Genomic DNA, 25,211 nt, shown 5'->3' with positions numbered 1-25,211 from the left:
GGGGGAGATTGAGAGAGAATTTCAGAGAAGGATCTGATTGCATGTTTAAAAATGTGAAATGAAAACATTTCGATAGCATCTTGAAATATACGCCACTGTTTACAGGATTGATTGGTGAGCAGAATATTAGTGTAAGTTAAGATTTTGGAGTGTTTTGGATAAGCGTTTATCCTGCAGCTTTATAAGTGGGAGTAGGGTTAGAAGAGTCTTCGACTCATTGGGCTGAATCGGACAATAATTTGTCTCAGTGCCATTTTTATTGAGTGTGACAGAAGGATTGTCTGCACAAGTCAGAGCTAGTTTCCTGGTGTTATCTTATCGAACTCAATTCATTCACTATCCAACCCAACCCATTGTGTCCTTCTCATTCAATGCCAGCCAGAATTTCCCGCCCATCATGGCTGGTGGTACTCGCCATCGTCCAGTTATCCCTGGATATTCTGTGACCACTGCCACTGGTGCCATCTTTAAACGGCCAATGGGCACATGGTTGAGCTTTCTCAGTTTGGAGTTGCCCTGCATAATTTACCCGAGCATGGCAGATAAGGGGAAATTACACCATAGCTTGTCGAGAGGGGCACGGAGGTCCTGGTGAATGGTCGAGTACAGAGGGAGGCCACTCTCTCCCCAGAGGGAGCCGCACCGCCAGACCCACCGAGTATGGTCTGAGCTCACCCCGCCCCCCACCCCAGCTCAGTGCAGCATCTGCAGTCTGAAGAAATGTCCAGCAATACAGGAAAATCACCAATAACTTTCCCCGCTTTGTCAGGATAAGGATCACCATATTAGATTACTTACATCGTGGAAACAGGCCCTTCGACCCAACAAGTCGACACCAACCCTCCAAAGAGCAACCTATCCAGAACCATTCCCCTACACCTAACACTACGGGCAATTTAACATGGTCAATTCACATGTCATGCACATTTTTGGACAGTGGGAGGATACCAGAACACCCAGAGAAACCCACACTGATACGGCGGGAATGTGCAAACTACACAGTCAGTCGCCTGAGTCGGGAAATGAACCCAAATCCCTAAGGCTGTGAGGCAGCAGTGCTAACCACTGTTCTACCGTGCGGCCCACTACGCTCTCTGCTCTCTCACACTCACTGTATAGCGCCTTCCATAAAATAAGGCTCCATCACTCTCACCATTGCAATATGCACCTTCTCCCTCTCTTTCTCTCTCTCTCTCTCTCACTCTCTCTCTCTCACCTACGCAATATCCCCACATGGTTATAAAATGTTGTTATGGTCGCTGTTTCTAGTATTCTCTGGATGATGCCGTTTGTACAATGCTCCAGATAATTTTCAAAATAATTCAACTTTCGCAAAATGTTCATTCCCCCAGTATGTAACGCATCAGAGGATGGAGCAGAGAGTTTTAGTTGTTTTGAAATCACTCAGGAGGGACGTACATCATGAGGCCATTAAGCCTCTCAAATATGCTCCACTATGCAGCCAAAGGGAGTGTCTATACACTTGAAGACTCACTCTCTACTTGAAGACAGGCGCCACTTTGGAGTTTCGCCAGTTTCACTGGGACACTCCTGTACTCCCGAGAGTTATGGAATATTTCACACAGTGCCACCAGTCACGCTGTAATCACTTCGATTGAAACTAGCTGATAATCGCTGATGAGATGTTTACCCTTGGTCTTTTCTGTTTGAGAAAAGCCCTGTTCGTTTTGTCAGAGACAGCGTAAAACATTCATCTGACGATAATTTTATTTATAATATTGAAACTCTTTGTGCCTTCCCCTGTGAAGAACGATGTAAAATACTGTATTAAATTCTCTGCCTGTTCCATGAAACCAAATCTCCAAGTGTCCCACATATACTTTCCGAACTTTCTTCCAGGGGTCACACACACACCATGAACGTTTTTTTTATTCGATAGGGGATTACTCTTGTGTTTTTTTTTCATATTTCTTGCCAGTTTTGGAACATTTTTCTTTGTATTTTGTTTGAGACAATTTGCTTCTCACTCTAAAAGTAAACTTTACAAATGTAGCCGACGCTTGTGCTCGCCAATCTGAATTCTTTAGCTTGTGACTGATTAGTATCCTTCACAGTCATCTTCACATCTCCATATCGTTTCTTTTTGGACCAGAGTCAATCATTGCTGAGCATTACTAAGCAGTACCTGCTTAAATGTCTCCCTGACATTTACCTATGTCTCTGTTCACACTCCGTATTTGACCAGATATATGACATAAATCTGCATTTGAAATGTTTGGCTCTCTACAGTCATTCAGTTGGAAGCTACGTTTGTGGCTGGACGCATGATCAACTGAGAGTGATTCCATTGTCCCAGTTTCCCTGGCTGTGTGATTTCTGTTCGATGATGTCACATTCCAGGACGAAGTTTCCTACATGTCAAACGACGAATCCCCTCACTCTAATGAGCCTTCAGCTGTGATTGTCCCGTCTCCCTCACTTCTGCCCTCACTCCGTCCCCTCCTTCCCAGAACAATGATAGATCTCCCCTTGGTCTCACTTCCTACTGCACTAGAATCTGCATTCACAGAATAATCGTCCACCATTTCCACCACCTCCAGCAGGACAGTACCATCAAACACATCTTCCCCTCCCGTCCACTGCCAGTATTTCACAGGGACAATCCCCTCTGTGACACCCTCCACAACCCGAACACATCCCCACAACCCATGGCACCTTCCCATATAAATGCAGAAGCTGAAACATTTGCCCATTCACCTCTTCCCTCCTTACTGTCCAAGGCCCTTAACACACCTTCCAGGTGAAGCAGCATTTCACTTGTACACTTTCAATCCAGTTTCCTGTCATTGCTGCTCACAATGCAGTCTCCTTTACATTAGTGCGCCAAACAGAAACTGCTTTGAGGAACATCTCGGCTCTGCCTGTAGAAATGAGACTGGCCTTCTGATTGATCCCGATTTCAATAACCTACATTGTTCTCATGATAATGAGAATTCTTTGAGGAGGTAATGACGGGTTGGACCAGAGAGTGTTACCTATCTGAACTCTCTGTTATAGCACAGCACAGGAGGCTGCAGAGTAAGGTAAGGACCCATGGTGTCAAAGGCCAGGTAGTAACTTCGATAAAAGGTTGGCTCTCTGACAGGATGCAGAGTGAGGATAAAATTATCCCTCTCAGGACGGCAGCCAGTGACTAGCAGTTTTCCACAAGAGTCAATGTTGGGCCCACAACATTTCACTTTATAGGTTAATGATCTGAGTGGCGGGACAGAAGGCATTCTGGCTACCTTTGCAGATGATGCAAAGATAGGTGGAAGGGCATATAGTATTGAGGAGGCAGGGAGCCTGCAGAAAGATTTCGACAGTTTAGGAGAGTGAGAAAAGGAATAGCAGATGGAATACATTGTGGGAGAGTGTGAGGTCATGCACTTTGATATGAAGAATACAGGCATGGACAATTTCCTAAATTGCAAAAAAAAACAGAAATCTGGGTACCAAAGGGACTTGGGATTCCAATCCCAGGATTCCCGAAGATGAACTTGCAGGTTGAGTCAGTAGTTAAGAAGGCAGATACAATGTTGTCATTCATCTCGAAAGGAGTAGGGTATAATGGTGGGGATTCTGAGGCTTTCTAAGGCTCTGGTCAGACCACATTTCCAGTATTTTTTGCCTCATACCTCAGGAAGGATGTACTGGCCTTGGCGCGTATCGAGAGATGGTTGACCAGAAATGAAAAGCTTAACACATGAGGAACGTTGGATGACTCTGAGTTTATACTCGGTGGAGATTAGAAGGATGAGGGGTGATCCAATTGAAAATTACAGAATACTGAATGACCTGGATACACAAAACATTGTGAGGACGTGTCGCTGGCAGGAGGGCATAGGCTTAGCGAAAAGGGAAAACCCATTAGAACGGAGATAAGATGAAATGTCTTTAGCCAGGGAGTGGTGAAATTGTGGAATTCCTTACCACAGAAGACTATGGAAACCAGATCATTTGGCACCAACGATATAGTCAGGAAAGAGACTGAGGATCTGAAAAGTGACTGCAGAGGGTTAGTGTGGAAGCTGAACAGCGGGACGAGTGATCTCAGGTTTGCTGCCAGTACCACGAGGTAGTGAGATGAGGAACAGTCAGCGAATGCAGCTTAACACGTGACTTCGAGGCTGGAGCAGGAGGGAGGGCTTCAGATACTTCGACCATCTGGATATCTTCTGGGGACGGTGGGACATATACATGAAGGACGGGTTGCACCTGAACTGGAGGGGCACAAATGTCCTGGGTGGGAGGTTTGCTCTGGCGGGTTTAAACTAGTTTGCCAGCGCGGGTAGGTATCAGACCACATGTCTGAGTGGGGGTTAGTTGCAGACGGGATAGTGACGGAATATATTGAATCGATAAGGATGGTTTTTCACGCGATGAAACAAAGGGATCGGTCGAAGTGTGTCTGCTTTAATGCAAGAAACGTCCGAAATAAGAGTGACAATCTTAGAGCAAATATTAGTACTCGGGGCTACGATGTCGTGGCCATAACGGAGACGTAGATTTCACAGGGGCAGGGATGGTTGCTGGATGTTCCAGGGTTTAGAACGTTTAAAAACGGTTAAAAGCTTTTGGCGGCGGCACAGAAGCATAGTGGCTAGCGCTGCTGCCTCACAGTGCCAGAGATACGTGTTCAATTTCTGTCTCAAGGAACCATCTGTGTGAAGTTTGTAAATTCTCCCCGTGTCTGCATGGGTTTCCTTCCATAATCCAAAAATGTGCAGATTAGGTGAATTGACCATGCTAAATTGCCCATAGTGTTAGATGAAGGGGTAAATGTAGGGGATTGGTTCTGGGTGGGTTGTTCTTTGGAGTGTTGGAATGGACTTATTGGGCCGAAGGGCCTGTTTACACACTGTAAATAATGTAAAAAAACATGGTGGGTGGGAAATGAGGAGGGGCTGTAGCATTACTAATCAGAGAGTGCGTCACAGCTACAGAAATGTAGTTCGTTGAGAAAGGTTTGTCTACTCAGTCAGTATGGGTGGTAGTTAGGAACAGCAAGGAAATAGTCACCGCATTTGGAGGTTTTCTACAGACCACCTAATAGCAGTAGAGAGATTGTTGATCACATAGGCGGGCAGATTCTGGATAAAATACAAAAGTAGCAAGGTTATTGTTGTGGGTGATTTCAACTTTTTCAATATCGAATGGAGCCTCCTAAGTGCAGATGGTGTGGATGAATCCGTTTTTGTCAAGTGTGTTCAAGAGGGTTTCCTTGCTCGGAATGTAGACAGACCGACGAGGGGAGAGACCATTTCAGATTGGTGCTCAGCAATGAGCCAGGACAGGTGTCAGAACTCACGGTGGGAGAGCACTTTGATGAAAGTGATCACAACTGCCTCACATGTAGCATAGTCTGGGAGAGTGAAAGGAGCAGTTTCCGAGGGAAGATAGAAATTGGGGAAAAGGAAATTGTGATGCTATCAGACAGGAGTTGAGAAGTATAGAAAGGGCACAGCAGACATATGCAGACTATTTAAGGAGTAGTTGTTGCGAGTGATATGCAAATTTGTTCCTCTGAGACAGGTAAGAAGGGGTAACATTATGGAACCTTGGATGACGAGAACAGAGGAACTTCTCGTCAGAAGGAAACAGGCAGCTTACGTAAGATGGAGGAAGCAAGGATCTAGCACAGCTTTCGTGGATTGCAGGGCTTGCTAGAAAGGAGCTCAGAAATGGACTGTGGAGAGCCATGATGGGGCACGAAAAAGGCTTGGGAGGAAAGATTAGGAAGAAACCAAAGGCATTTTTCTCATTCATGAGGAATAAGAGGATAATCCGGGAGAAGGTAGAGCCGATCAGGAATAGCGTAAAAAAGCTTATGCATGGAGTCTGAGCAGATCGGGGAAGCCCCAAATGAGATATTTGCTTCGACTTTCACCAAGGAAAGAGAACTTGTTGTAACTGAAAACTTAGAGGTGTTTGGCCAGTTCAGTCTTGACCAGATCAATATTGATGAAGTTGATGTGCTAGAAAATTTGGAAAACATTAAGATGGATAAGTCCCAAAGTCCAGACCAGATTTATCCTATCCGGGAAGTGAGAAAGGAGGTTGTAAAGCCGCTCGGGAGGATAATTGGCTCCTCACTCTCCACAGGAATCGTACCGCAGGATTGAAAGGAAGCAAATGTTGTTCCTTATTTCAAGAAGAGTAATAGGGAAATCCCTGGCAATTAGAGACCAGTCAGTCTTACGTCTGTGGTCAGCAATGTTTGGAAGACTTTCTGATGGATAGGATTTATGACTATTTGGCAAAGCATAGTGTGATTAAAGGCAGTCAGCATGGCTTTGTGAGGGCCAGGTCATGCCTCACTAATCTTATTGAGTTCTTTGAGGAGGTGTTAAGACAGGTCGATGATGCTCGAGCATTGGATGTGTTGCATGTGGACTTCAGCAAGGCATTTGATATGGTTCCCCATGAAAGGCTTATTCATAAAGTCAGGAAGTATGGGAGATTTGGCTGTCTGGATTCAGAATTGGCTGGCTGGCGGAAGGCAGACAGTGGTTGTAGATGGAAAGTATTCGGCTTGGAGGACAGTTTTGAGTGGGATCCCACGGGGCTGTGTTCTTTGGCCTCCCATCTTTGAAGTTTTTATAAATGACTTGGATGAGGAGGTTCTGGGGTGGATGAGTAAATTTGCTGATGACACAAAGGTTGGAAGTGTCGTCGATAGTATAGAGGGCTACTGTAGGCTGCAGAGCGACATAGATAGGATGCAGAGCTGTGCGGAGAAATGGAGATTGAGTTCCACCTGGATAAATACGAAGTGATGCATTTCGGAAGTTCAAATTCGGATCCTGAATATAGCATTAAAGAGATGATTCTTGGCAGTGTGGAGGAACAGATGGATCTGGGTGCACAAGTGCATAGATCCCTCAAAGTTTCCATCCAAGTGCATAGGTTGTCAAGAAAGCATATGGTGTTTTGGCTTTCATGAACAGGGAATCTAGTTTAAGAGCTACAAACTTTTGCTGCAGCTCTGCAAGTCCCAGATGTGACCAAACTTGTAAAATTTTGTCCAATTGTGGTCGCCCTACTATGGGAAAGGTACCGAGGCTTTGGAGAGAATGGAAAGAAGATTTACCAGCTTGCTGCCTGGACTGGAGGGCTTGCTCTATGAACAAAGGTTGGACAAGCTTGGACCTTTCTATCTGGAGACAAGTAGGAGAGAGGAGAACTGATAGAGGTGTACAAAATAATGAGAGGAATAGATAGAGTCAATACCCAGAGACTTTTCCCCAGAGCAGGGATTGACTGGTACGAGAAGTCATAGTTTGAAGGTATTAGGAGGAACGTATAAGGGAGAGGTCAGAGGTAGGTTCTTTACGCAGAGAGTTATGAATGCATGGAATGTCTTGTCAGCTGTGGTGGTGGAAGCAGAGTCATTGGGGCATTTAAGCGACTGCTGGGCATGCACATGGATACCAGTGAGTTGAGGGGTGCATACGTTAAGTTACTATATTTAACATTAGGATTGAATCTTGGGACAACATCGTGGTCCAAAGGACCTATTCTGTGCTGTACATTTCTATGCTCTATGTTCTATTTAGCATATTTAAAACAGACACAGATAAGTTTCGATTGACAAGGGGATCAAAGGTTACTGAGAGGAAACAGGGAAATGGGGTTGGAAATCTATCAGTCATGATCGAACGGCAGACCAGACTTGATGGTCCGAATGGGTTCATTTCTGATCATATAGAGTTGTGGTCGGTCCTGGATGGCTCGGTGGCTCAGTGGTTGGAACTGCTGCCTCACAGCATCAGGGAACTGGGTTCGATTTCCTCTGGGTGTTTCAGTTTCCTGCTGCACTTCAAAGTTGTGCAGGTTAGGTGAACTGGCCATGCTGAATTGCCGACTGTGTTCAGGGATGTTGAGGTGATGTGCAATAGTCAAGGGTCTATGTATAGTATTAAGAAAAAGAATGGGATTGGTCCACATACTCTTTGGAGGGTCAGTATAGACATGTTGGGCTGAAGGGCCTGTTTCCACACTGTAAGGATTCTCAGAAAATGCAGTCTGCTGCAATGTACGAATGAAGCACAACCCAAGCTCGAGTAGCATCTCACTTTACACTTTCGTAGTTACAGTCTGTAGGAGTTAATATTCAATTCCATAAATTCACAGCCTGAACCCATTATGGCCGTTTTCCATTTTCCGTGCACTCTCCCTCCTGGGCTCCCTACGTTCGTGTCTTGTTTATGTTCCAGTCAACAGAGAAAATCAATTTCTAATATTTACACCTTAATTTGCACCCATTATGTATCTGTGTCTCTTTCACCACAATTTAAAGCCCGTTTGTCTTTCACGCTGGGTCTCCAAGCACTCTTTCCCACCTCTGTCAAGATACTAAAACGCTCACTTTCCAATCCTTTACAATTCTGAAGAAGATTTACACTGGACTTGAAACATTGACATTGTTTCTCTGTCTCTGTGGATGTTGACAGACTCACTGAGATTTTCAAAAATAGAAAGTTACAGATCTCATTTTCAATGTAGCAAAGACCATTGGATACAAGAAATCTGAATCAAAAAACAAAACTTATTTGACTTACTGGGTTCTTTGAGGAACAGTCACAGAACCCGAAAGATTAACTCTGCTTTCACTCCACGAGATGCTGTCAGACTTGTCAGTGAATTCAGCAATTTCTGTTTTTGAACAAGTTTCAAACATGTGTGTCAAAACTGCTCACACGCCCGGTCCAACAGGGGGCGCCATACACCGGGAAGGGAATGATAACGCAAGGTATACAAATCCATTTGTTCTGAAACTACATAAGGCTGTTACCACCGACACGACAGAGCTCTGAATCATGGTCATGGAGAGAAACAAAGGGAAACACATTCGCTTTAAACAGAAGATAGCATTATTGAAGGGGAAAAGATTCAGATGAAAACGTCATATGCTTTTCAGGAATGTGGCAAATTGGAGGCATGGCATCATGAAGATACCCTAACAGGATGAGAAATTTTTTAAAAAAAGAAGCATTCCCACATCAGAAACCGGGATAGGGCACTGTGTACAGGGAGAAGGCTGACTGGGTCCCTGTGCGAAGTTAGGACAGGCAGCAGAATTGTATTGCAGATATTGCAACTCAAACTGGAAATTCCATAAGACCATAAGACATAGGAGTGGAAGTAAGGCCATTCGGCCCATCGAATCCACTCCTCCATTCAATCATGGCGGATGGGCATTTCAACTCCACTTTCCAGCATTCTCCCCGTAGCCCTTAATTCATGTGATGCTGCAAATCATAGCAGCAGTAGTAGCAGCAGCAGCAGCAGCAGCAGAATTATATTCAACACAATATAATCTCTCAGTCTACTATTACAATGAAGTCGATCTCCAGTTCAGTGATGAGTGTGGGCGAACATGCCACGGTCAGAACCATACGTACCTAAACCTGATGATAACCCATTTAAGCTACCGCACTTACTGCTTACATTAACAAACAGCAGCACTAACATCTGATAGAGAGGGCGCAATGACTCCAAGACTGTTTCCACTTCTTTTGAGACCAGTTATGAATTGCTGCTGACCTGTCTATTCTTACTCTTATCTATTAGAAAAATCCTTGTTCCTTTTGTTAGAGATGGTTCAAGAACGTCCCTACGATTACCATTTTGTTTAGATCATTGAAATAACTACTTTGCCTTCCCCTGTGTGAGAAGATGTAAAATATTGGTTAAAAGTGTCTGTCTGCTCCCTGTAGCCAATTCTTCAGTCACAACCTCCAATTATCCTCAATAAACTTTCCTGACTTAATTTCTACCTAAGGTCACACACTCAGCTTGATTTTTTTTTATATGCTTGGAAAAGCTCGTGCTGCTTGTTTTTGCATTTCTTGCTAATTTACCAAACCATGTCTTTTCTCCCCTTGTTCTCATATTCTAGATTCATGCAGTCATATCACGCACAAACGGACCCTTTGGTCCAACTTGTCCAAGCTGACTAAACTAGTCCCATCTGATTGCATTTTGTCCATATGCCTCTAAATTTTCCACATTAGTATGTTTGTCCTAATGGGTTTTAAATGTTGTAGTTGTACTTGCATCTCCCACTCTTCCTCTAACAGCTCACTCCATATACACACATCAACCTCTGTGTGAAAATGTTGACTCTTTGTCCATTTAAATCTTCCCTCTTTCAACTTAAACCGGTACCTTCGATGATTAAACACCCCCATCTCGTGGAAAAGTCCTTGGCTGGTCACTCTATTCATACCTCTCATGATTTTATAAATTTCTACAATGTCATCCCTCAACCTGCTACACGCTATCTGACACTAACTTTATGAACAAGCATTTAAGGAAAAACACTGCAAATTTGAGACAGTATTCAAATGACACGAAAATAACACTCAGCCCAAGCTTCATACTGTGATTTGTTTTTCTCCATGTTACAATACTAAGGCAGCAGGAAACTCGTACGAGAACCAATAAGAGGTCAAACACCTGAATTGCTTTGTCCAATGGGATAATGATCTCTACAGTGAAAGCGCGTCTCTGGCCTGAACCATATAAGAAGGGAAATTCTTGTACCAAACGGTCAGCGTCTACGTTGAGCAGAGTGAGATGAAGTCTGAGTATACATTTTGAAATTTGGATCATAGTATGAATTCGGTGCAAAGAGGGAGAGGTGTTTTCAATAAGGTTTACTCCAAGAAGGAAAATTTCCGGAGTGAGATGTGAATGGGAGGTGTAAAACTTCATGAATGGAGAGGCCGAGCCACACTGAGACTAGAGGCAAAGTGGCAGCACAAGACCCAGCTTGTTGCTGCAGCAGAGTAGGTAGACGTGATCAAAGAATTTCAGGTGAAGTGGCTAGGGACCATAATGTGAGAGAATGTACTCTGTAATTGGAGAGGGAGAACCTGGAATCAGGAAGGGGAGACGAGCAGGGAAGAGGATGGAGCAGCAATGGCAGTGTTTTCTGGGGAGTAAATCAGAAAGCACAGCTGAAATTCATGCCTAACATCTGCTTATGGTCCCTGAAATAAACATTATAAATCTGGCCCTCCACAAAATCTCATCAAGAGTATCCTTGAGAGCTTTTGCAAATCATGGGTGGTTCACCTTCTTATCGAGTTCTTCTTTTTCAACAGAAACAATAATTGCTGAGCGGTTTGGAATATCTGCTTGAATGTCTGCTCATGCACACCCACTGACCTTCCTCTGGGTCTATCTTCACATTCTGCTTCCGACCAGATGGGAGGCAGAAATCCTCAATTTCGATGCCTGGTTCTTTTCAATCATTCAGGGGAAATTCTGCATGTGGCTGAACACATGATCAGCGGAGGCTGATTCCATTCTCCCAGTTTCACCATCTCTGTTATTTCTGTTTGATGATACCACATTCCTTTGAGCTGCATCTAACGTGACCTCCTTTTCCTTCAAACCAGAAATCCCCTAACTCTGGAAGGCAATGCCTTCAGCTGTCACTGTCCCATCACTCACGGTGTTGCCCTCAATCCGTCTCTACAATCCCAGATGAATGATAGATTCCATCTTGTCCACACTTCCTCCTGCACTAGAATCCACATTTACATTATCATCTTACGTTATTTCCACCACCTCCAGCAGGGCAGCACCGTCAAACACATATTCCCCTCCCTCCCACTGTCAGTATTTCAAAGGGACCGTTCCCTCTGTGTCACCCCACATCACCCCGAACACTTCCCCACTCCCCCATGGCACTTTCCCCATGCAATTGCAGAAACTTCAAAACTTGTTCATTCACCTCTTCCCTCCTCACAGTCCAAGGCCCCAAACATACCTTCTTGGTGAAGCAGCATTTCATTTGTAAACTTTCAATCTGGTCTCCTATCATTGATGCTCACAATGCAATATCTCTATATTGGCGAGAACAAACAGAGATTGCTTTGAGGAACTTTCCCACTCCGTCTGTAGAAATAACCCTGACCTTCTCATTCCTTGCCATTTCAATAACCTACCGTGCTCTCATGCTAACATTTCAGCCCTGGGCTGCTGCAATGTTCCAAGGAAGCACAACCCAAGCTCGAGTAATAACTCACTTTACACTTTCGTACGTTGCATCCTATAGGAGTTTATGTACAATTTCATAACTTCACAGTCTGATCCCATTATAATTGTTCTCCAGTTTCCGTACATTCTCCCTCCTGGCCTCCCTATTACCTTGTATGGTTGTATCTTCTTTATCGTTCACTCAATAGAGAGAACCCCCTTTCCCCATTCAGATTTCAATTATTAGGCTACTTCACATGGTCTTCTCGTTCACCACTACTAAAAGCATGTTTATCTTTTGCCACACCTTCTTTTACCCACTCCCCACATCTGTCAAGGGATTATAAAGCTCATTTTCCAATCCTTTTCAGTTCTGAAGAAATGTCATACTGGACTTGAAATGCTAACTCTGTTTCTCTGTCTCTGCAGATGATGCCAGACCTGTTGAGTTTCTCTAGAGATGAATTGGCTCAGAACAAATTTTCAATGACACAAATAATTATGAATATGAAAATGCAAAAATTGCTGGAGAAAATGCAAGCTTTGCAGAAGGGTCACTGGCACTGAAAGATTAACTCTGCTTTCACTCCACGAGATGCTGCCAGATCTGCTGAGTTTCGTCAGCAATTTCTGTTTTTGAACAAGTTCCATAGACGTGTCTTAGAGCTGCTCAAATGCCGTGCCTAACACGGAATGTCATGCACTGGGAAGTGACCGATAATGCAAGGTTTGCAAATTCCATTAACTAAAACTGCATAAGGCTGTCATCACTGACACTGCAGAGCTCTTAATCATGGTCAAGGAGAGAAACAGAAGGGAACACATTCACATCAAACACAGAAGATGGCATTGGAGAATGGAAAAGATTCAGATGCATATGTTAAGAGTTTTGAGTAAAGTAACAAATTTGCCGTGTGACACCAGGGAGAGACCCTCAGCAGAACGAGAATAGGAAAATGTAAGTGTTACCACATCAGGAATCAGTTTAAGATATGGGTCTTGGTGAGAACTGGGGTAGAGTCAGCAGAATTGAATTGAACACATTGGAGCTCAAAGTGGGCATTCGTGTGGTGCGGTAGAATCACAGCAGCAGCAGAATGGTATTCAACTACAATCTGTAACATTTTTCCCAGGATAATCCCTCAGCATACCTTTAACATCAAGCTGATCTATGATTCAGCGACGAGTGTGGGCGAACATGATAGGGTCGGAACCATGTGTACATAAACCTGATGACAATCCATTAAAGCTATCGCACTTGACTGGTTATATTCGAAACAGCAGGAGTAACATCCGATACAGAGGGCGAAATGATCCCAAGACCAACAGATCAGATCTAAGTTTGCAGTGCTGCCATGTCCAGACATAAATGTCGATGGACTATTAAACAACTCAGTGGAGGAGAGGACTCCATAAATATCGCCACCCTAAATAACGGGATAGCAATGTAAATCAGTGTAAAAGACATGGTTGTATGATCTGCACCGTCCTCAGCCAGAAGTGTTGAGTTGATGATCCACCTCACCCTCACCATGCTGCCCGCAGAATCACAGATGCCAGTCTTTAATCGATCTGATTTGCTGTATGTCACATGAAGAAACAGCTGAACACAATAGATAAGACAAAGGCAATGGGCCCTGACCCCATTCCTGCAATAGGACAGAAGACCTGTGCTGCACAACAAGCCTAGGGAAGCTGTTTCATTCCAGCTCCAACTCTGACATCTCCCTGGCAATGTGGAAAATTACTCAGCTATGTCCAATCCTATAACAAGGGCATAACTACAGTCTGACCATTTACGACGCTCTGTGTCCCGTCGAGATAGTCACATTTTGGGAGTTCTTTTTGACAGAGCTGTCAAGCAGCACAGAAATAACCAGCTCAGTGTGATTTCAGATAGGTCCCCACGTGGAGATGGTGCTGCTGTGGAAATGTCACTGGATTACTAATCCAGACCAGGCTAATGGAGGCTGATGGACGTTATGATTAATAAAATACTGAGATGTAAAACCTAGAGTCACTAACAGTGACCTTGAAGCCAATGTCGATTGTAAACACCAATTTCCTTCCTCAAAGTAGTTTCAGTACGTGAACTCCCGTGCTTTCCTGGTCTGGCCTAAATGTGACTCCAGACACACAGACATGTGATCAACTCGTCAATGGTCTCAGAAACGGCCAAGCATGACAGTCTATTGTATCAAACTGTTCTGGGGGTATTAAAGGATAAATCCGCACAGATCACCCGGCACCAACCTCAGTTTTGGAACGGGAAATGCTACCGTGTTGACCCTGCAGAGATCTCTTTCCTAACATCTGAGAGCAGATGGCAGCATTTACAGAACTTTCCCACAGACTGCACAGAAACATCGGGAAAGGAGTAGTTCATTCAACACACTGAACATCCTCCAATCTAGTTCATGGTGAAAATCTCCTCAATTCAGTTTTCCCCACACAGTGTTCATATCCTTTAGTATGTTTAAGCATCGGAGCATATAAAATTCGAACTATTGTATTCGCTTTGGTCCATCAACTTTAATCCTCCATTCAATATACAGGCAGTTATACAATAAAGGTTTGTTTATTAAACACAATTTTGCTGCAACACAATTAGTGAATTGTGCTCCTTTCTTTATAAAGCGAGCTCCCGTTCACTGTTATGGGAGACCGTCTCTGGCACCAGCTGAACAGCAAATCCCAGCCTCAGGATCCCTCTGTCTGCCAAACGAACCCTCGGTGTATTCTGCTAAAGCAGGAATGTAATCCGCTCTGCAAGCCTTGAAACTGAACCTGAATGCGGGATTTGTAGTCTACATTTCGAAGGATATTAACTTCAAACCGGGAGGGGAATATCTTGGAGAGAACTGGAATTCTGCATTGGCATCACGTGGTCAGTCAGCTCGCGCGTTTTCAGGTGAAGATCTTGGTGAAAAGTACAGTGCTGTAGTCAGTGTCTGTAGTGGTGAAGTGTGACATTTGCTGTACTAATTCATTCCAATATACGGTTTAAAGATTTATGTAGCCAATGCTATTGTGTGAAGGCACTGGAAAAATGTGCAAACTCCACACAAACAGTGAACCGAGACTGAAATGGAACCCAGGTCTCTGGTGCTGGGAGGCAGCAGTGCTAACCACTGAGCTACTCACTGTGGGCAACGCAACATGCCTGAATAATTCAACACTCGAAATGTGGCAAAACAGCAGGGAGATTCCATAATTCCCCAAACTTGTCATTGAGCAACAAGAGGAGGACATTGAGATCTTAAGTGGCTTGATCAGGAGCAGGCGCAGGACATGCAAGCTATCAAAACTATAGTGTAGGAACATCAGGAGGACATTCATCCCATCGTGTGTGTAAAACAGGAACAGAATGAATCCAATCAGCCACCCATGCCTCTTACACAGCAATTGGAGTCGATCTTTTACAGCCTCGTGCCTATTTCACAGGAATTGAAACGGACTGACGAGGTTATGGAAAGTGAAGAACTTAGAATAACCAACTTCACTCGGGAATGGAAAGGGATGAGAAAACGATTGGGACTAAAGACAAATTGTTCGAATCTGTTCTGAAGGAATTAACAACAGAGACTTTGAAAGTCAAACCACGATTCATCAAAGTCGACATGATTTTATTAAGGATCAATCATGTTTGAATGATTTTCCTAACTTTTTTTATTAAAAAGTGTGACAAATAAATTGAATAGCGGGATATGAAAGTTGTATTATATCTGGACTTCAAGAATGCAATGTATAACATGCTTGACAAAAGATTAATATGCAAGTCAAGAGTACCTGGGGTTAGGACAATTTATTTGCTTAGAGAGAAAATTTGCTAACCTATAAAATCATGATATGGAGGTGCTAGGTTTGGACTGGTTTGAATAAGGTCAATAATCACATGGCACCAGGTTATAGTCAGACGGGTTTATTTGAAAACACAAGTTCTCATTGTCCTGCTCCTTCATCAGGTGTTAGAGAGAGAGGCACAAAATTTATTAGGAAAAGATGAAAGGCTTGTACAACACGTGCACAAGAATTGAATACATCTGAGAGGGCTGCTAAATCTTAAATCGGTTAGCATGGAGATGCACGTTTTGATTGATGAATATGCAAATCCAAGAGTTCCTTTCAAGTCCTGCCTGGAGATACCTTCAGGTATTTTCGATTTAAAGGAGGTGACCCCTCCAGTCAGACAACGTATTTTAGGCATGCGATCTTGTTTGGAGTCTGTATGTGTCTTCACCTGGAATCAGTTTGGGTTTATTTCCAAAGTACGAGTTCATAAAATATCGTATTGACTGACTGTCAACAAATTGTATATCTTTTTGAGAAAAAATGATGCATCTGGAAATACAAACCGGCAAATTAAACTGCATCTTACAGATTAGGTGTGTGTGTGTGTGTGTGTGTGTGTGTGTGTGTGTGTGTGTGTGTGTGTGTGTGTGTGTGTGTGTGTGTCAGCAAATATGAAAATTATTATTTGCGAGAGAATAGACATAGAGGAAATATGTTTAAATGTGTACAAATGACAAGGTTTTGTGTCATTAACAGAGGTAGACTGAGGACCGTGTCATAGACAGAGGTGACAATGTGCTTATGAATATTAAAGTAAAGGTATTGCCAGAATCAACAACAATATAAAGCAATCCGTACAGGAATGATGCGATTTTGGTCTGCGTTTAGATACAAGCCATGGAATACCGACTCAGATTTGGTTAAGCAGCAGCAGATTAATGATTTTATTAAGACTGTGTTTCGTAGCTGAAGGGTAAAACAGCAGATGGGACGAACCAGTGAAGTATATTCTGCAGTTGTCAATAGTTAAAATTAGGAATGGCCAGGATATTGTGTCATTAATCAGCTTGTGGCCAAATTGTGTCTCATCTGTTTCAGCCTCAGTTATTGGCCAGGGATGAGATGGAGTCAGAGGAAGGAAATGGAGTTTGCATCCAGAACAGAAAACAGTGACCTCCAAGCTTTCAGTATTTAAATAGCAAGGGCAATGATGCAATGAATCCTGCTTCATACCCGAAAGTGAGTAGGTCAACCAACAAGGCCCAGTGCCAGAACTAAAGAAGGCGAGAAAAAATGGACAAGGTCACTGTTGTTGGTATGGTTTGGAGCGTGAATACTTACAGAGTAGAGTAAATGAAAAGAACAGTAATACAGTTGCACATGGTTAATTCAAATAATAAATCGACACTGAAACTTATCAGGAACACCAACAATAGCCAGGATAGGATAATAATAATATTGAATAATGTAAAGTGCATATTTGATCCTCGATGATAACGCCCAAGAATATGTAGAGTGAATCCAAACATGATAGGATAAACCCCTGTCCAATGTTGGAAGAATCCAGTCTAATATTTTCAGATTCTTATCCATTGTTAGAACATTACAGTCTTTTGTTCTCACATTCTTAGCTACTGTTGGTACTTTCCAGTCTAATGTTCTCAGTTTCTGACCTCTCCCTCTCTCTGGAGCAGCCGATCCCTGTTAGAGCTATCGGTGATTCTCCCGCCCATACTATGGGATAACATATTGAATGTGGCCCTTTTATCATTGAAAGATGTAAACCGTCCACTGCGATAATTAGAATCCATGGATACTGACATTAGTCACAGTCTCCAAACAAACAGGTTCAGTTAACCAGTTCCTCACATCCTTTTACATAACACAATGAATGGGAACATTTACTCGGTTTGGATGGAATGGGTGAAGGTTGCTGAGGGATAGACCATAAATCTTTCAATCTTTTTAATCTGTCTTCCTTGTATGTGGGAGTATTGTCGGAGCACTGCACTGTTGCATATGTTTCACCCAGTTTATAAAAGGAGACAGGAATAAAATAACAGACGAGCTGCATAAAATGTTTGATGGAAACGTTTCTAGATACCTTTGTGTAATGCAACTCCAAGTTTGAAATTCCCTGTTATCAAGTCCTTTCTTAACCTTATGACATCATTCAAAGCATTGAAACTACTGCTCAGGAGCAAGGAGAAACAGGAGGTAATCACTCAACTGCTCGATACTGGGACACAGGGACAGGAGACAGTCTTTCAACTGTTCGAGACTGGGACACAGGGACAGGACGTAGTCACTCAACTGCTCTAGTCTGGGACACAGGAACAGGAGTGAGTCACTGCACTGCTCGAGTCTGGGATACAGGGAAATCTGGAGGCTAGTGAGGCACCAGATATCTGTTCCCCAGGAAGAGGAAGAGGTGACTCACTACCCACCAGCCTGGGACACTGGGAGAAAGGGGAAATTGGCTTGGTACTAATAGAAATATCTGAATAAGTTGCATGAGTGAGCCATTCAATCCTGCTCCATCCTCAAAACCATGGCGGATCTGATTGTAATTCCATCATTCCATTTTACAGAGATTCCCCTCTCTGCAGCCTCTGCTCCATTTTTTGGTCATGTTGCAGATCCAGTTGCTGCAACTACAGTTGACATGTTTCATCCAGCGTGGGTCACCAAAGCAGCCTAAAACATAGCCTCCAGGAAACCATTCCCAGCATTTCCACGAACGTACAAAAACTAGAGTTAAGTCAAATGTCAGTCAAATGCAAGTGAGAAGCCTGGTCTGAATCATTAACAGTTGTGGGGATTCCTCATATTACTGAGCACATGGGCAGCAGAGAGTGATTAACACAGGTGTTCAATGGATAGGCAGAGAACAAGATACAAAGCTGTGCCGCGAGATTACTAAAACCCCACACTCCAACATGGAGCACAGGGCAGGACAATGGGACACACACAGAGAGAACACATGCACACAAACACATTTAGTCTTTAGGATATAATTTGATAAGTTTTGCTTTAAGATGGGATCAAGGCTTGTTATAAGAAGGCAGGAGAATTGCCTTGAAAAGTATGTCAGCCATGATCAATAGCTCAGTAGACTGGATGGGCCCAATGCACTTTTATTCTGCTCTAATGTTTTACGGTCTACGGTCCATGGATTTGTCTGGGTTTGTGTGTATACATGTAGGTGCATGTGTCTCTGTGTGTGTCCGTGTTTTTGTGTCTGTGTTTTTGTGTGTTTGAGTGTGTCTGTGTGTCTATGTCTGTGTGTGCGTGTTTGAGTGTGTCTGAGTGTGCTTGTCTGTGTATGTATCTGTGTGTGTCTCTGTGTATGTCTGTGCTCCTTAGTATTTTTAGAAATGGAAATATCAATGCACGTTTTTGTAATTTCTATTCTGTTTGACCTTCACCTTTCCATCATAGTTTGAGGAACTTTGTTTTCGTCATGAATTTGTTATTTTACCAAATGAAGGAAATCAACCTGACCTCTTCCGAGGATGACTATGACCCAATGTGACACCTATATCATTGGCCATATCATCAACCTGGTTACACCGATTATTTGCTGTGACCAATGGAGGAATGGCAGTAGAAAAGAAAATAGTTACCAACCCAAGGAAACCTGGAACAGTGAGCCTGATATCAGTGGTGGGTGAGTTTTTGGAGGGGATTCTGAGGGATAGCCAATTGCATGCATTTTCAAAGGCAAGGATTGTTTGAGGATAGTCACCATGGCTTTTTTGCGTGAGAAATCGTGTAGCACTGATTTGACTGAGTTTGTTAAATCAGATTGATGAAGGCAGTGTTGTAGATGTTTTCCATACAGAATGGAAAAAGTTTTTGACAAGATTCTGAATAATGGGCAAGTTAGTAAGGTTAAATCACGTGGGAACCAGCGCACCCAAACCAATTGGATACAAAGTTAGATTGAAGGGAGGAGGCAGAGGTTAGTAGAGGATTGCTGTTCAGACTGGAGGCAGTTTTTAAGGTATGAGGGGAAATAATTTAGAGGGAACTTAGACGCAATGTTTTCATACAGAGGGAGGTGTCCATATGAAATTATCTGCCAGAGGAAGTGGTAGAGACTGGCATCTTGATGGGTATCTGAAGGAGGTTTAGAGGAACTAAATGCTGTCAAATCAGATTCGATCAGAATGGGACATCTGGTCAGCACTTACACATTTGCATGCGATATGAATCTGTAAGAGGGATGTGCAAAAATTATAAACAGGCATTTCAAGAGGGAATTCTCTTCCCCACAAGTTTGAGATGTCTCTTTGCTTACATTTATTCAAAGGTGAGTTAGTTAAATATTGGACAGAGAAGAGATTCTTCGATAATGTCACACAGACAGGAAAGTGGATCTGTGACCACAACCTGATCATCCACAATCTTAGTGCCTGGTGGAGAAGGCTCAAAGTGTCTAATGACCCACTCCTGCTCCTCAGTCCCATATTTCTGTATTCCATTCAGCCCATCAAACCTGCTGGACAGTCGTTAAAGACTACTTACTCCTATCACCGCCTGCACAGAAACAGAGGGGATCATTTAGCTCCTCAAAACTGTCAAACACAGTTTGAGCTGGTTTGGAAAGTGTAATTGGAAAAGGCAGGCTGGGGTATGAAAGAGGCTCCTCATCACTCCTAACTGAGCTTCCCCTTTCTGCAACTTGTGATTGGTTTGTTGGTCAAGCTGTACATCCAGTTTCACTGTGAATACAGCTCCCCTTCCTCACCCAGAGACGGTCCAGATATTCTGGTAATATTCAATAACAGAGCTTTCAGGAAAATAACAGCATCTAATTTCCAATAATAGATTGTGAGGAAGCCACACACAGGGAAATTTTATTCATCCACACGCCAACCACCCCACTTCCCCCCGAAAGCAGGTCTTCACCCACAATAAGATCATAAGGTCTAATATCCTCTTTCATGCCCAATACTTCACAGCCCTCAACTCTGACTGGTCAAAAAGCACTCCCTGCCCCCTCAATGTGACCGATTGATATGAGCAAAAGACGTGAACACAAGGGCTCAGGGAAGAGTGACCGGCCCGGTCATCAAGGAATCATTTAACTAAGGACGTTCTCAAGGAGCCTGAGCACTTAATGTGAATGAGTTGTAAACTTCCCTGGTTAGAGTGATTTAAAGCATAACGCACAATGATTGTGCTTTGTGTACAAAAATCCATGCAGTCCTGGACATGACTGCGAAAGATCCTCAAGGTATCTTCCTCAGCACAAACATCTTCAGCTGCTTCATAAATATCTTGCCCACACCATGAGATTAGAAGTGGGGATGGTCACTGAAGATCACACATTATTCAGGAAAAATGTCACCCGTCAGCTCCTGAACTAGTCTGTGTCCATGTGCAGCAAGTCCTGGACAATATTCAGACTTGTGCTATTGAAAATATCAGTACCATTCATGTAACAGTGCTGCTGGACACTGCACATTTCCACAGTTAAAATGAGGAGATTATTCAGCGCCTCACGCTATCTTCACAGGGATATGAGGAAGTCATTCAGCTCAATGCAATTATTGGAGAAGTGTACAGGTAGCCCATTTAATGCCTCTAACCAATTACACAGGAAGAGAAGGTGTCACATGTTATGGACGAGAGCAGAGCTCCTCAAAACTATTTAAAGGCGTTGGCCTAGACTCTATTAATAATTAAGTGTTCTGATACAGTAATATGCGATAAACATGTACTTGGCAAAAAGGAAAGATCAGACACCAATTCTCAGTGCAGTTCTCCAATCTAGGAGGGGAAACAAATCAAGCGAAAATGTAGACAGAGTTGCAGCCAGGAGACGTCCATTGAAACTTCCAACTCTGTGGAGACCTCAATAGCTTCTGTTGAAACCAAAACACTTCCTGTAATGTGGCTGCCAGAACTACACACAGTTTTCTATCTATGACTTAACCAATGGCATGTTTAACTCATATTATGTCGCCTCGATGAATAAACACTATGTCTACAGTCCCATGTGATTTCGTCACTGGCTATTACACTGTCCAGTCACATTCAGTGTTCTGCTATTCATTGGATTCTCTCCTGTCTGGTTCCTTCTTAAAAAGTGCATTACCTCATATTTGTCAGAGTTCCATTCCATTTGCCATTGATCTGACCATCAAACCATTCCACGTGTATCTTCCTGTCACATAAGACCTTGCTCCTCACTGCCAACCACCTGGCCAATCTTTGTGTCAAACAGAAAATTACTTATTACACTCATCCCCCACCCCACACCACCCCATCATTAATGAACACCACGAATAATTTGATACACTGCACTGCTCGCTGTAATACACCACCAGAGACGTCTATCTCTACCACCTTTCCGGTAACTTAGGACCACATAGCTTCCAGTCCTCTAGCACCTCCATTGTGTGGTCAGATTCGACTTAAACATTTAGTTCAGGGCATTTCCTCTCTTGTCTCCAACAGCATCCTGTGATACAATTCACCTGGACTTTACATCATCCAAAACCATCAATCCCAACTTGCTTCTTATATCAATTTGTTCGAGAGCTTCCCAGTCCACCTTCTTGAATTGTGTACCTGCATCTTCCTTCTCCCAACTAATATAGATGTCAAGGTCTTATGTCACAGTCTGTCAATGTTCCCCAGTTTCACATACTGATTACGCCCTTGGTTTCGAAATGGGTGCTAATTTTTCCCTGGTTATTCTGTTCAGCTTGATGTTTTTGTAGAACAGCTTGGGTTCTCCCTCACTTTGCCTGCTCCACTTCTCCATGCCCCTGTATTAGTCAGTCTGCTGTGGGTGAATTTTCTAAGTTTCCCTGAGATCACCTGTCATTCTTTGAAACAGTACAGAACACAAGTATAATCTCATCCACACTGCAAGCAATCTGTGCAAAACGCCTTTACTTCTATATTCCAATTTCCGTTAACTGAAGGCCAATTCACATATACCTTTCCATTTAAAATCTGATTGAAGATTTGTAGCTCGGGTATCCGTTGTTGTGGTTCTGCTCGCCGAGCTGGAAGTTTTTGCTGCAAACTTTTCGTGCCCTGGCTAGGGAACATCATCAGTGCTGTTGGAGCCTCGTGTGAAGCGCTGCTTTGATGTTTCTTCCGGTATTTATATTGGTTTGTACTTGCCGCTTCCGGGTGTCAGTTTCAGCTGCAGTGATTTGTATGTGGGGTCCAGGTCGATGTGTCTGTTGATGGATGTTCTTGCCGTTTCCGGGTGTCAGTTTCAGCTGTAGTGGTTTGTATATGGTGTCCAGGTCAATGTGTCTGTTGATGGAGTTTGGGGATGAATGCCATGCTTCTAGGAATTCTCTGGCTGTTCTCTGTCTGGCTTGTCCTATCATAGTGGTGTTTTCCCAGTCAAAGTCATGTTGCTGGTTGTCTGAGTGTATGGCTACTAGTGATAGCTGGTCGTGTCGTTTTTTTGGCTAGCTGATGTTCATGGATGCGGATTGTTAGCTGTCTTCCTGTTTGTCCTATATAGTGTTTTGTGCAGTCCTTGCATGGTATTTTGTAAACTACGTTAGTTTGGCTCATTCTGGGTATTGGGTCATTTGTTCTAGTGAGTTGTTGTCTGAGCGTGGATGTTGGCTTGTGTGCTGTTATGAGTCCTAAGGGTCGCAGTAGTCTGGCTGTCAGTTCTGAGACGCTCCTACGTATGGTAGAGTGGCTAGTCCTTTTGGTTGTGGCATGTCCTCGTTCCTCGGTCTATCTCTTAGGCATCTGGTGATAAAGTTGCGTCGGTATCCGTTTTTGGCGAATACCTTGCATAGATGTTCCTCTTCCTCTTTTCGCAGTTCTGGTGTACTGCAGTGTGTTGTGGCCCTTTTGAATAGTGTCCTGATGCAGCAGGATGCACCCCAACACACACAAGCCAACAGAATATGGGTCATTTTCTGTTTGGCAAAATTCAGCTTTTAGGACACCATAAGTCTTGGTCCCCAGTCCCCACCTATTTACAATCTATAGTCTTATGTAGTTGAGAGGATAGAACATGTTATAACCCAATTAACAGATGGCACTTACTCAGGTGACAAATTGCAATGAAGATGCAAGTAATTAGAACATGTATATGGATAGGTTGGGGCAACATTTGACAGAAGAAACTGAACAACAAAAGTATGAGTGTTTCCATTTGGATCTGTGTTCCAGAAAGGCAAATTATTATCCAAATGGAAAGAGACTTCTGAATGATTAGGTGCAGAGGGATCTGGCTGCCCGCGTCCAAACTACAGAATACTCAGATGTAGGTACAGCAGATAATGAGAAAGGCAAGTGCAACTTTGGCATTTATTTCTAAAACAATGGATCATAAAGGGAGGGAAGTGTGAGATCGCAACTGAGTACTGTGTGCAGTCTTGGTGTTCTGACTGTAGGAGGGATGTATTTGCCATGGAGACAGTTCAGAAGTGGTTTACTAGATTGACTCCAGAGATGAGGAGTTTCTCCTTTGAAGAGAGATTGAGCAGTTCAGACCAACACTGCCTGGAGTTCAGAAAAATGAGAGGAGATGTCAGAGGTCTGGAGAATGTTAGAGGTGATTGACACTGTAGATGTGAAATTGGTATTTCCTCGTGTTGGACAATCTCGAACGCTCCTAAAACCATTTAGGTTTTAGGATGAGGTGTAGGAGAATTAAAACAGGGGTAAGGAGAATCTACTTTTGTCACAGGGTTGGGATTCTGTGTAATTCACTGCCCCAGAGTGCAGTAGGTGCTGGGATATTGAGTAAATGAAGGAATATGGAGAATGGACAGGAATTTGGAACTGAGGCCGCAATGACATCAGCTATGATGGTATTTAATGGCAGAACAGGCCTGAGGGGCTGGATTACGGAACTGATGCTCCTCGTTCTTATTCAGCCCTTCGAAGGTGTTACACATAAATGGGGGAGGACGGGTAATCAGACAGGAAGCTGGCACTCCGGATAAATCAGCCTTAGTCAGTTTTAAAGAACGTCACCAGTAGAGTCACACAGTGACCCGTGCAGGGTCCACAGCTCTTTACAATCTGTATCAATGATCAGGAGGAGTAGAACAAACGTATTGTAACTAAAATTACTGATTAAACTAAGATAAACAGGAAACAAAATTATCAAGGTAAGGTGGAAAGTCTATAATTGGCTATGGACAGGTAAAGCCAGTGGATAAAAGCTTAGCAAATGGGATTTAAGCTAATATATAGTCAGTCATTTTTTTTACGAAGAATGACAGGCAGTATGTTACTGAAACGGAGTAAGTCTACAGGACTGAGTGATGCAGTGTGGACTGGAGGGTTCATTCTGGCCCGATCAGACACGGGAAGTGTTGCTCCATCTCCCTGATGTTCCCAGGGACCCCATTGCACTCAACCACCGTATATATCCTCCGACTCGAAATGGTGACGTTGACGTCGACATATTGCGAGAT

The sequence above is a fragment of the Hemiscyllium ocellatum genome, chromosome 19 (assembly GCF_020745735.1).
Source record: "Hemiscyllium ocellatum isolate sHemOce1 chromosome 19, sHemOce1.pat.X.cur, whole genome shotgun sequence".
NCBI classification, from domain to species: Eukaryota; Metazoa; Chordata; class Chondrichthyes; order Orectolobiformes; family Hemiscylliidae; genus Hemiscyllium; species Hemiscyllium ocellatum.
The sequence above is the reverse complement of the archived record's forward strand: the minus strand, read 5'-3'. Positions refer to the sequence as shown.